General features: G+C 40.9%; 1 pseudogene; it reads left to right on the top strand.

The window, feature by feature from the left end:
• Window positions 1-6,134: 6,134 nt before the first annotated feature.
• On the top strand, window positions 6,135-9,063 carry LOC148999182 (uncharacterized; annotated as a pseudogene).
• Window positions 9,064-9,708: the final 645 nt, after the last annotated feature.

Genomic DNA, 9,708 nt, shown 5'->3' with positions numbered 1-9,708 from the left:
GGATGTCGAGTTTTCTATTGATCTCATCCCTGGTGCCGCTCCGGTATCTAAAGCTCCGTATAGGATGGCTCCTACTAGGTTGAAAGAGTTGCAAAACCAGTTGAATGAGCTCATTGATAGAGGTTTCGTACAACCTAGTGTATCACCTTGGGGAGCTCCGGTATTGTTTGTCAAGAAGAAAGACGGTAGTATGCGCCTGTGCATCGACTACCGTGAGTTGAATAAGCTGACTATCAAGAATAGATACCCGCTGCCCAGAATAGATGATCTCTTCGATCACTTAAAGGGTGCAGTTGTGTTCTCAAAGATTGACTTAAGATCCGGATATCACCAATTGAAAGTGAAGTCTAGTGATATCTTCAAGACAGCTTTCCGAACACGGTATGGTCACTACGAGTTTAGGGTCATGCCCTTCGGATTGACCAATGCTCCTGCGGTGTTCATGGACCTCATGAACCGAGTATTTCACGATGTGCTTGATAAGTTTGTGATTGTATTCATCGACGACATTTTGATCTATTCGAAGAACGAAGAAGAGCATGCGAGCCATCTAAGTTTCACTTTGCAAAGGTTGCGAGAAAAGAAGTTGTACGCTAAGTTTAGCAAGTGTGATTTCTGGCTTAAGAGAATAGTATTCCTTGGCCATGTGGTTTCAGCCGAAGGTATTCGTGTCGATCCTGAAAAAGTTCAAGCTGTGGCTGATTGGGAAAGACCGAAGTCGGTAACGGAAATAAGAAGTTTTCTTGGATTGGCCGGTTACTACAGAAGGTTTATTGAGAACTTTTCTCGGTTGGCTGCTCCTATGACTAAGTTGACCAAGAAAGAAGAAAAGTTTGTTTGGTCTGATGCCTGTGAGAAGAATTTCCAAGAGTTGAAAGATAGATTGACAAGTGCCCCGGTTTTGACTATACCTGATAGTTCCGGTGGTATGACAGTTTATACCGATGCGTCAAAGATTGGATTGGGTTGCGTACTGATGCAACATGGCAAGGTCGTAGCCTATGCTTCTCGGCAATTGAAAGATTATGAGCGGAATTACCCCACTCACGATCTAGAACTTGCCGCTGTTGTCTTTGCTTTGAAGATTTGGAGACATTACCTCTACGGTGAGAAGATTGCCATTTTCACGGATCATAAGAGTTTGAAATACTTCTTCACCCAAAAGGAGTTGAACATGAGACAAAGGAGATGGTTGGAACTAGTCTCGATTATGATTGTGATATTCAAGTATCACCACTGGGAAGGCAAACGTTGTTGCTGATGCTCTTAGTAGGAAGAACCAGAAGAAGACTTTGGATTTGAATGCTTTGAGTTTACCATTGTGGTCTTCTATTGAGAGTTTTGATTTGGAAATTGTCCCTGAGAATTCTGATTTTATTCTTTCTGCCATGATGGCAAGATCTGGCCTTAGAGATAAAATTGTTGCTCTGCAGAGTTCTGACCAAGAACTTTTGATCAAAGTTGAGAAGATTTCTTCGAATCCTGAGTCGGACCCCGACTTTGGTATATCCATGTATGGTGCTTTATTGTTTAGAGGAAGACTGTGCGTGCACATAAACGAAGAAATTAAGAAGGAAATATTGAAGGAAGCACACCGGTCGGTCTTTACTATACACCCGGAAGCACCAAGATGTACAAGGACTTGAAGGAACATTTTTGGTGGATTGGTTTGAAGGCTGATGTTGATGATTTTGTTGCCAAGTGTGAGACTTGCCAACGTGTGAAAGCCGTTCGACAACCCCCATCTGGATTACTTCAACCTCTTCCTATTCCTAGTTGGAAGTGGGAGGATATCTCTATGGACTTTGTGACTAGCTTGCCTCGGACAAGTAAAGGCAATGACACTTTGTGGGTGATTGTTGATAGGTTGATGGTTGACCAAATCAGCCCACTTCATTCCTATGAAGATCACTCATACTCCGGATAAGCTAGCAAGGCTTTACGTGGATAATGTGGTTCGCCTTGCATGGTGTGCCATTGAGTATTGTTTCGATCGTGATCCTAGGTTCACCTCAAGGTTTTGGAATAGTTTGCAGAAGGCCTTGGGAACCCAATTGAACTTGAGTACAGCTCATCATCCACAATCCGATGGACAATCCGAGCGGACAATTCAGACATGGAAGACATGCTCGGATCTTGTGTGATGGATATGGGTGGTAATTGGGATGAACACCTAGCTTTGGTTGAGTTTGCCTATAACAACGGTTATCAAGCAACAATAGGCATGGCTCCATTCAAGGCTTTGTATGGCGTACTTGTAGGACACCTTTGTACTTGGATCGAGACAGGTGAAAGAAAAGTCTTAGGTCCTGAGATGATTGAAGCTACGAGTGCTATGGTAGATATGATAAGAGAAAGGATTAAGTCTTCCTAGTCAAGACAGAAATCTTATGCTGATAAGAGAAGGACCGATTTGGAATTTCAAGTTGGAGAGAAAGCTTTTCTGAAGGTTTCACCAATGAAGGGTGTGATGAGATTTAATGTTAAGGGAAAGCTTAGCCCTCGTTTCATTGGACCTTTCGAGATTTTGGAAAAGGTTGGACCTGTTGCGTATCGATTAGCATTACCTCCGCCTCTTGCTGGTGTTCACAATGTGTTTCATATTTCGATGCTCCGGAAATACATAGAGAATCCGGAACACATTTTGCCGCAAGCACCTGAAGGACTTAGTGCTGATTTGACCTACGATGAAGAACCGGCCGAAATCTTTGATAGGAAGGACAAGCAGCTGCGGAATCGCACAATTCCTTTGGTTAAGATTCTGTGGAAGAACCATACCCCTGAGGAAGCTTCTTGGGAGAAGGAAGAAGACATGAAGGAGAAGTTTCCTTACCTCTTTGGAAGCACAGGTACGCTTTCAATTTCGAGGACGAAATTTCTTTAAAGGGGGGAGAATGTAAAACCCAGCCCTAACCTTGACCCGGAAACCTTGTTACTTGTAGGTCCAGTGACCCGAAGTAAAGTAAGAAGTCAGCTTTGGGCCATCCTAGTGGAGGACTTGGTGTCTGACTTTGAATCCATGAGAGTTGATGATGAAGTTCTATTTATGGAAACTGAATCTTGATGAAGATCGGATTAGTTGATGGACTTGGAGTGCTCTCTATCATGGTTTGAAGGCATTTCTACCTATTAGGTAAGTCACTTGATATGTGTGCAAAACCCCTTTAGGATTGGATTTGATCTGGGTCTACAATTCCCTGTTTAGGAATTGTTGTCTGCATTGGTCGACTGATTGGTCAACTGGACCAGTCGACCAATCCACTCGACCAATGGGTGCTGTCTTTGGCAATTAGGTCTTGCTTGCTCTATTTAAGTCCAATCTCGAGTCTACTTCGTATTTTCTGCCTCCAAACTCTTTGGAACGAACCAAAGACCTCTGCAAGTCATCTCCCTTGCATCCTTGGTGTTTTTCTTGACGGATCTTCGTCAAAACTCTTCCTTTTGCATCAAAGGTATGTCTACACTCTCTTCTTCTCCTCCATCTCTGTTTTTCTTTCCTTTTTGAGTTGAGACAGTAGAGGAGATGCTGCATTCTCTATTGCAAACATCTCTGGACTTGTCTCTCATGATTTTCCTAAGGATTAATGGCTAATGCAATGATCTTAACCATGATCATTGCAAGCTTTTGAAGGAATCATGATCAAACCATGATCTAGTCTTTGTTTATCTTTTGATTTGAATTCTGATCTCCTTAGATCTACTATATTGATCATGTTGGTAGTCAATTGCTGTGTTTTCTTTTCATGATCCATGATCTATCAATCTCTAGTTGTTTCTCTTCTACCATACCATGTTTTCTTCATGAATCATGATAATTACATATATGGTAGGTTTTGTTTCCTTATTTAGATTTATGCTCTTAGGTCTATTTTCTTGAAGATCTAAGTATGCTTTTCATGATACCTTTACCTGAATCAATGATTCATTCTCCTATTGTTCTTGTCTTTGATTTCTATCTTGAATTCTTCAAGAACCATGATTGATCTAATTATGGTAACTTTTTGTTTCCTAATTTGTATCTTGATGACTTGATTTGATTAGTGTTTTGAGATCCCCTATATGTTAGGATACTACTAATGTAGTTTATCCCTTGATTAGTACCCTTTTGAACCACCAAATTCGGATTTTATATCTCAAAACTCCGATTTTATAGGCTCTTTACATGCATTGGTCGATCGATTGGTCGGACCAATCGACCAATCCACTCGACCAATGAGTACAGCAACTCCATAATTGGTCTGTTTTGGATGTTTTGGTATCTTTTCTGTTAGGGATCTTTCCTAATATGTTGTATACACTTGTTCAGGACCTTCTTCTCAAGTTTGTCAAGATCTTACTTGATTTCTTAGGATTCCTTTGCGAGTTATAAAAGGTAAGGATGGTTACTTCTTTAACAACATAAATTGCATATCCTAGTTTCTATATTTGAATCTTGTTAAGTTATTTCTTTAATTAGATTCTTATAATGTTATACTACTGTGGTACTGTCTTGATATCAGTAGCATTACTTATTTATATTGAATTGACTCATCTATGATTTACTTACCAGTTATATACAAAGTGATTGTAATTATTAATTTCTTTCCATATATGAAGTTACCATATATGTGATGTTATGAATTGATGCTTGTGTATGCTTAAGTATGGTTTGGAAAGGAGAGGTGTCCTTTTGACACTTCTGTCCTTGGACAACTACGGGAATATTATGGGATGTTTCCGGAGATGCCCTCTGGACACCTTCCTAAACTGTTGGATGACATATCTAGGACTGTCTAGTAGTGTTGGGCTAGGATGTCCCGTTATGTTAGACCCTAATCGGAGGGGTATTGAGACCGAACGACCCGTGGTAGCAATGGGGATTCATGGGCGCTCAAGACCGGTAACCAACCCGTGAGAGGACAGGAATCACATTGTGGGGGCCATTTATTGGAGGGTTGCATATGGATAGACTTGGGCTCACGGGCGCTCAAGACCGGTAACCAACCCGTGAGGGGACGTGAGAGCTTCCCGTTTACCATATGTGGAAGACCAGTAGGGTTGATGAGTCCGTAGTCAGGGACTATGAGGACTCTAGTGTGAAGGATACCGGAAAGGATCGTCAGGGACGAGGAATGGACGTATCTGGATCTGACTTGATGTAACTAAGTAGAAGACTTGCATTTGGCTAGGCTTTACCCTGACATGCGCCGGTACTTAGACCAATGGTTATGTGAGAGAGTGGTGACCTATACCCCCAGCCATGGAATGTCCCGAGGGATGCCGGACCCATTACCAACTGATGATGAGTGATTGAGACTTTCCTAAAGAAGTACGGTGCTATGACTTAAAGCATGTCTGCCAATAGAGACCAGCATATATATAGTTAGATTCATACATTCATTGTTTGTCTCATACCATATTGCATCTATGTTTGTTTTGTAATCCTGCCATTTATGTTATTATGGATTTAACTGCCTTATTGAGTTTCTTTGAAACTCATTCCTTTATTGTACAATGTTTGTTAGACTATTCTACAGGTTCTGAATATCATGACGGCCCGTATGAAGAAGCGCAAGGAGAAGAGGCATATCTCCAGGAAGGTGATTGCGGTTACAACAATTACACCTGAAGATCCCGCAGTGGTTATGCTCCGTACGATGCTTAGTCCGACCATAGAGTGGAAGCACCCTTGTGCTGTTTATGAGATTTATACTTATAGGGATGTTGTCTATAAAGTTGAGAACAATTTAGTTACCTATTGTACCTGCTATTGGGATTAGATTTTATCTTGCTTATTCTCTTTTAGAACTACTTTTCCGCTGGTTGTAGAGTGGGATTTCGCCTCACTTTACTTATCTGATTTAGACACTCTGATTATATCTAGTACTCTAATTTATATATGATTCATTCTTTCCTTATTTGGATCTATGGTTTATCTTCCGCACTTTTATTATTATTGTTCATGATTATGTTATTGTTTATGTGGGAGGTTGATTACTCGATACCTGATCTTCGGGTTGTGGATCACACTCTCGGGTATTCCAGATAGGGTACCGGCTGGGAGGATGTGACATAACAGATGCTCGATACTACACAAAAGCAGGATTGGAAGCAATTGGCTTATCTCCAATAGCAAACACTACTATTTTGCTATGAGGTAAAATGTGTCAATTTAGTTTACCAAAAAAAGATTTGTATCAATTTACACCATCGGTTTGAATGTATCTGAATTCTTAAATCTGACAAAACTGACCCAAGCGTGGCGTCACTTTGGATAGTGATACAGCTACGGGGCCATTCCCACGCCATTTTGGTGGGTTTGGTCTCTATAGTTCTTACTCTTTTTGAAGAAGAGTTCAGCTCTTGAAAGCTCAGTGCCAGTGTGCCACTTCGCCTCTCTTCAGTGACCTCTCTCGTGAGAAAAAATGTTGGGAATTTATGGAACTTACTCTCTCTCTCTTCAATTCGTAGGTTTCGAATTTTCATTCTCTTCTGCTTCTTTTTCACATCGAGAGTAGTTGTTTCTTTGCCAGAGGATTCATCGGCGATAATTTCAAGATTCCAGAAGTATCTTCAAATTACCAAAGCTCACCCTAACCCTGACTACCATGCAGCTTCCGATTTCATCCTCTCTGAAGCCAAAGCTATCGGCCTCAAATCGCAATCCCTTGAATTCGTCAAAGGCATGCCTATTGCTCTCTTGAAATGGCCTGGTGCAAACCCTAATCTTCCTCCCATTCTTCTGTATTCCCATACCGCCATACGGACGTGGTACCTGCCGAGCACCATAAATGGGTTCATGCTCCTTTTGATGCTCACATCGATGAGGCTGGAAATATCTATGCCAGAGGATCACAGGACATGAAGTGTGTTGGCATGCAATACCTGGAAACCATACGCCGATTGAAGAAATGTGGGTTTCAACCGATTAGGACTGTTTACGTTTCATTCGTTCCAGACGAGGAAATAGGCGGCCATGATGGGGCTGAGAAATTAGCCGAGTTGGAAGAATTCAAGAAAATGAATGTTGGCATCGTTCTTGATGAAGCTAAGATTCTTGATGAAGCTAAGATCAGTTCGAATTTTACAGAATTAGCGTTCAATTTTTTGATTGTGAACTTTGACAGGACTGGCATCCTCGAATGAAAATTACCGCGTTTTCTTTGCGGAGAGGAGCCCATGGTGGCTTGTGATCAAGGCTACTCGTTCCGCTGGTCATGGATCAAAACTTTACGACAATAGTGCAATGGAGAACTTGCATCGAGAGTGTGATGAGGTTCCGGGCTGCCCAATTTGACGTGGTGAAGACGGGTTTGAAGGAAGCAGGCGAGGTCATATCAGCGAATATGGTCTCCCTGAAGGCTGGCACGCAATCTCCAACGGTAAACTAATGAATTAGCTATTTTTGAAAAAGACTCACTAGATCAGTATTTGTCACTCAAAATCTACTCCTAAATTGTTTCATAAGCACCACCACGCTTCTGACGCTTCTGCTGCCGTCTCATAGGTGGCTCTCACTTTGATCATAGCTTCATTGCCCTATAAATCGTGTAACAAGTTTTTGCATATTACTGAAGTTAAAGTGGTTTGAGATATCATCTAATAGATATTGGCATTTTTTTGGTAGTGCATAGAATTCAAATTCGATTTACCTGCATGAGAATTTTAATTGAGATATCCTATTTAATCTGACGAACTTCATATACAATTCCTCAATCTTAGTCGAAGAATCGGTTGCTCTGGTTTCTAAGAAATTATTCTATCAAATAATTTGTTTCTTCTTTTCATATTTTGAATTTGAATTTATTGGAGAAGCTGAAATCCATGTTCTCGATAAAAACCTTATAACTTAGTGATGAATTTATCACAAGGCTAAGTCAGCAAATGAACTTATCACAAGGCTCTAGCTAATTGCAAAGCAAATAATGAACGTAAATGTATAAGAAACGATTCAGATACCTCGTTTGGGTGTCCGCTACTTGTTTATATAGGTTTTACCTCTGATTCTCGATCGTAGGATCGTGTGCGAGCATAATTGACATGGTGTTTTTGGTAGTGTATCCTCAGCATACAATACTTTCTGCACAAAGAGAGAGAAAGAGAGCTCCAGCTTGTGATAAAATTAAAAAAATATTGTTACATCTCCGACACCTTCCAGTTCCACCAGAAATTGCTCACTTCGTTGAAAAAGTATTCATAGAAGACTTCGCACTCTATTTCTACTCAATGAGACAGGTCGTGAAATACCAACCTTACATGCTTTTGGTCATGATGATGAGGCCAATTCAGACCACATCTTTCCTCTATGTCCCCATCTGGAGCAGGTTTGATCCCTTTTTAACACAATCCTATGGGTTTCTAATTAGAGAATTGAAGCACAGGTGGGGCATTTGATCACAAACCATAGCCAGAGTCTTCAACATAAGAACTGTTTATAGAGAGGAAAAAAGAGGGGGGAGAAGAAGACATATGAAGGACTTAGTTCTGCACCTGTTTCCTTTGTGATCATTTGGGCAAATTTCCATAATATAGTACGCCACCGGGGCACCGGCAGTCAAAACCCATCTCAAATTAAGAGATTCAGAAAGCGCATCATGGATTTGCAACCCAAACAGCAGTGACGATGAATTGTTGACTCTCCAAACTTGACCACGGATCCAAAACAATCAAATTCCTAGTGACAGTCCATGGCCATATAAGACATTCTACAAATTAATTGATGATTAAAATGAAGGGTAACACAATTCTGAGAAATCTGCTCCACATTCACTCCATGGATCAAATGCCTTGGCTTCACTAATCCATTGGAGATCACCTGCCTTCTGAAAGGTCTCCCATCTGAAACCTTGCCAACCAATACTAGATCCTCCTGATGATCTAAGAGCTCCTCCAAATTTTCTTCCAGAACAAAAGATTCCTCAACAGGAAGAGAATAAAAAATTGGAGATCGAGGAAGGGGATGAGAACAAGAAGATTCACCTCTCATTATCGGAGGAGAAGCAGAGAGCAATCGCCGCCGGCCACAAAAGAACACTGCATCGAGGGATGACACCAGCACTCCAGACGAGGATTCAAGGGAAATGAAATCTCTGTGTTTCTTCAAATCTGTTTCACAAAACTTGCCCCAGATTCGAGTATGAGAGTGAAGAATTCAACTACGTATCTCTGCAAGTGCACAAGCTCTACAAATCTCAAGATAAAAATCAGGAATTTCTTGAACCGCTCAGAAGGTCGTCAGTTTTATCCACTCGAAGGACCTGTAAAGGAAACCCACATTCTTCAAATTTAGCAGAAACAAAACGAAGTATTTCTTTGTGCTAACTTTTAATTAAATGGGAAACAAACCAGAACGACATAAAGGAATGAAAGGAAAACTGCAAATATTGATAACAAACCATGCCCGTCCATCAATATCAATAGGGAAAAGAAAAAAATCCAACCTTCCTGAGAGAGTCTTGTTGATTAGGGTTCGACCAATTTCGAAGGCATGCGTCATTGGAGATTGTTTTTTTGGAGGCGATGACGTCTGGGTTTCAAACGGGTTCATTTTGGGGTACGAGTTCTAGGGGATTCAAACGATACAGCTAATGTGGAAAAGGTATGTCACTGTTAGTCGAAGGTATTTTGATATTATGAAAATTGAAAATTTATATTATAACTAAATTGAAGTCTCATTTTTTTGGTAGTTGTTGAGTATTATGAACGGGTGCATGCCTATTCAAGGAGGGT

This window comes from Hakea prostrata, unplaced genomic scaffold, assembly GCF_041222555.1.
Source record: "Hakea prostrata isolate BN-2017 unplaced genomic scaffold, UWA_Hpros_2 contig_28, whole genome shotgun sequence".
NCBI classification, from domain to species: domain Eukaryota; kingdom Viridiplantae; phylum Streptophyta; class Magnoliopsida; order Proteales; family Proteaceae; genus Hakea; species Hakea prostrata.
Note: the sequence above shows the minus strand (reverse complement) of the source record. Positions and strands in the feature narration are given on the sequence as shown.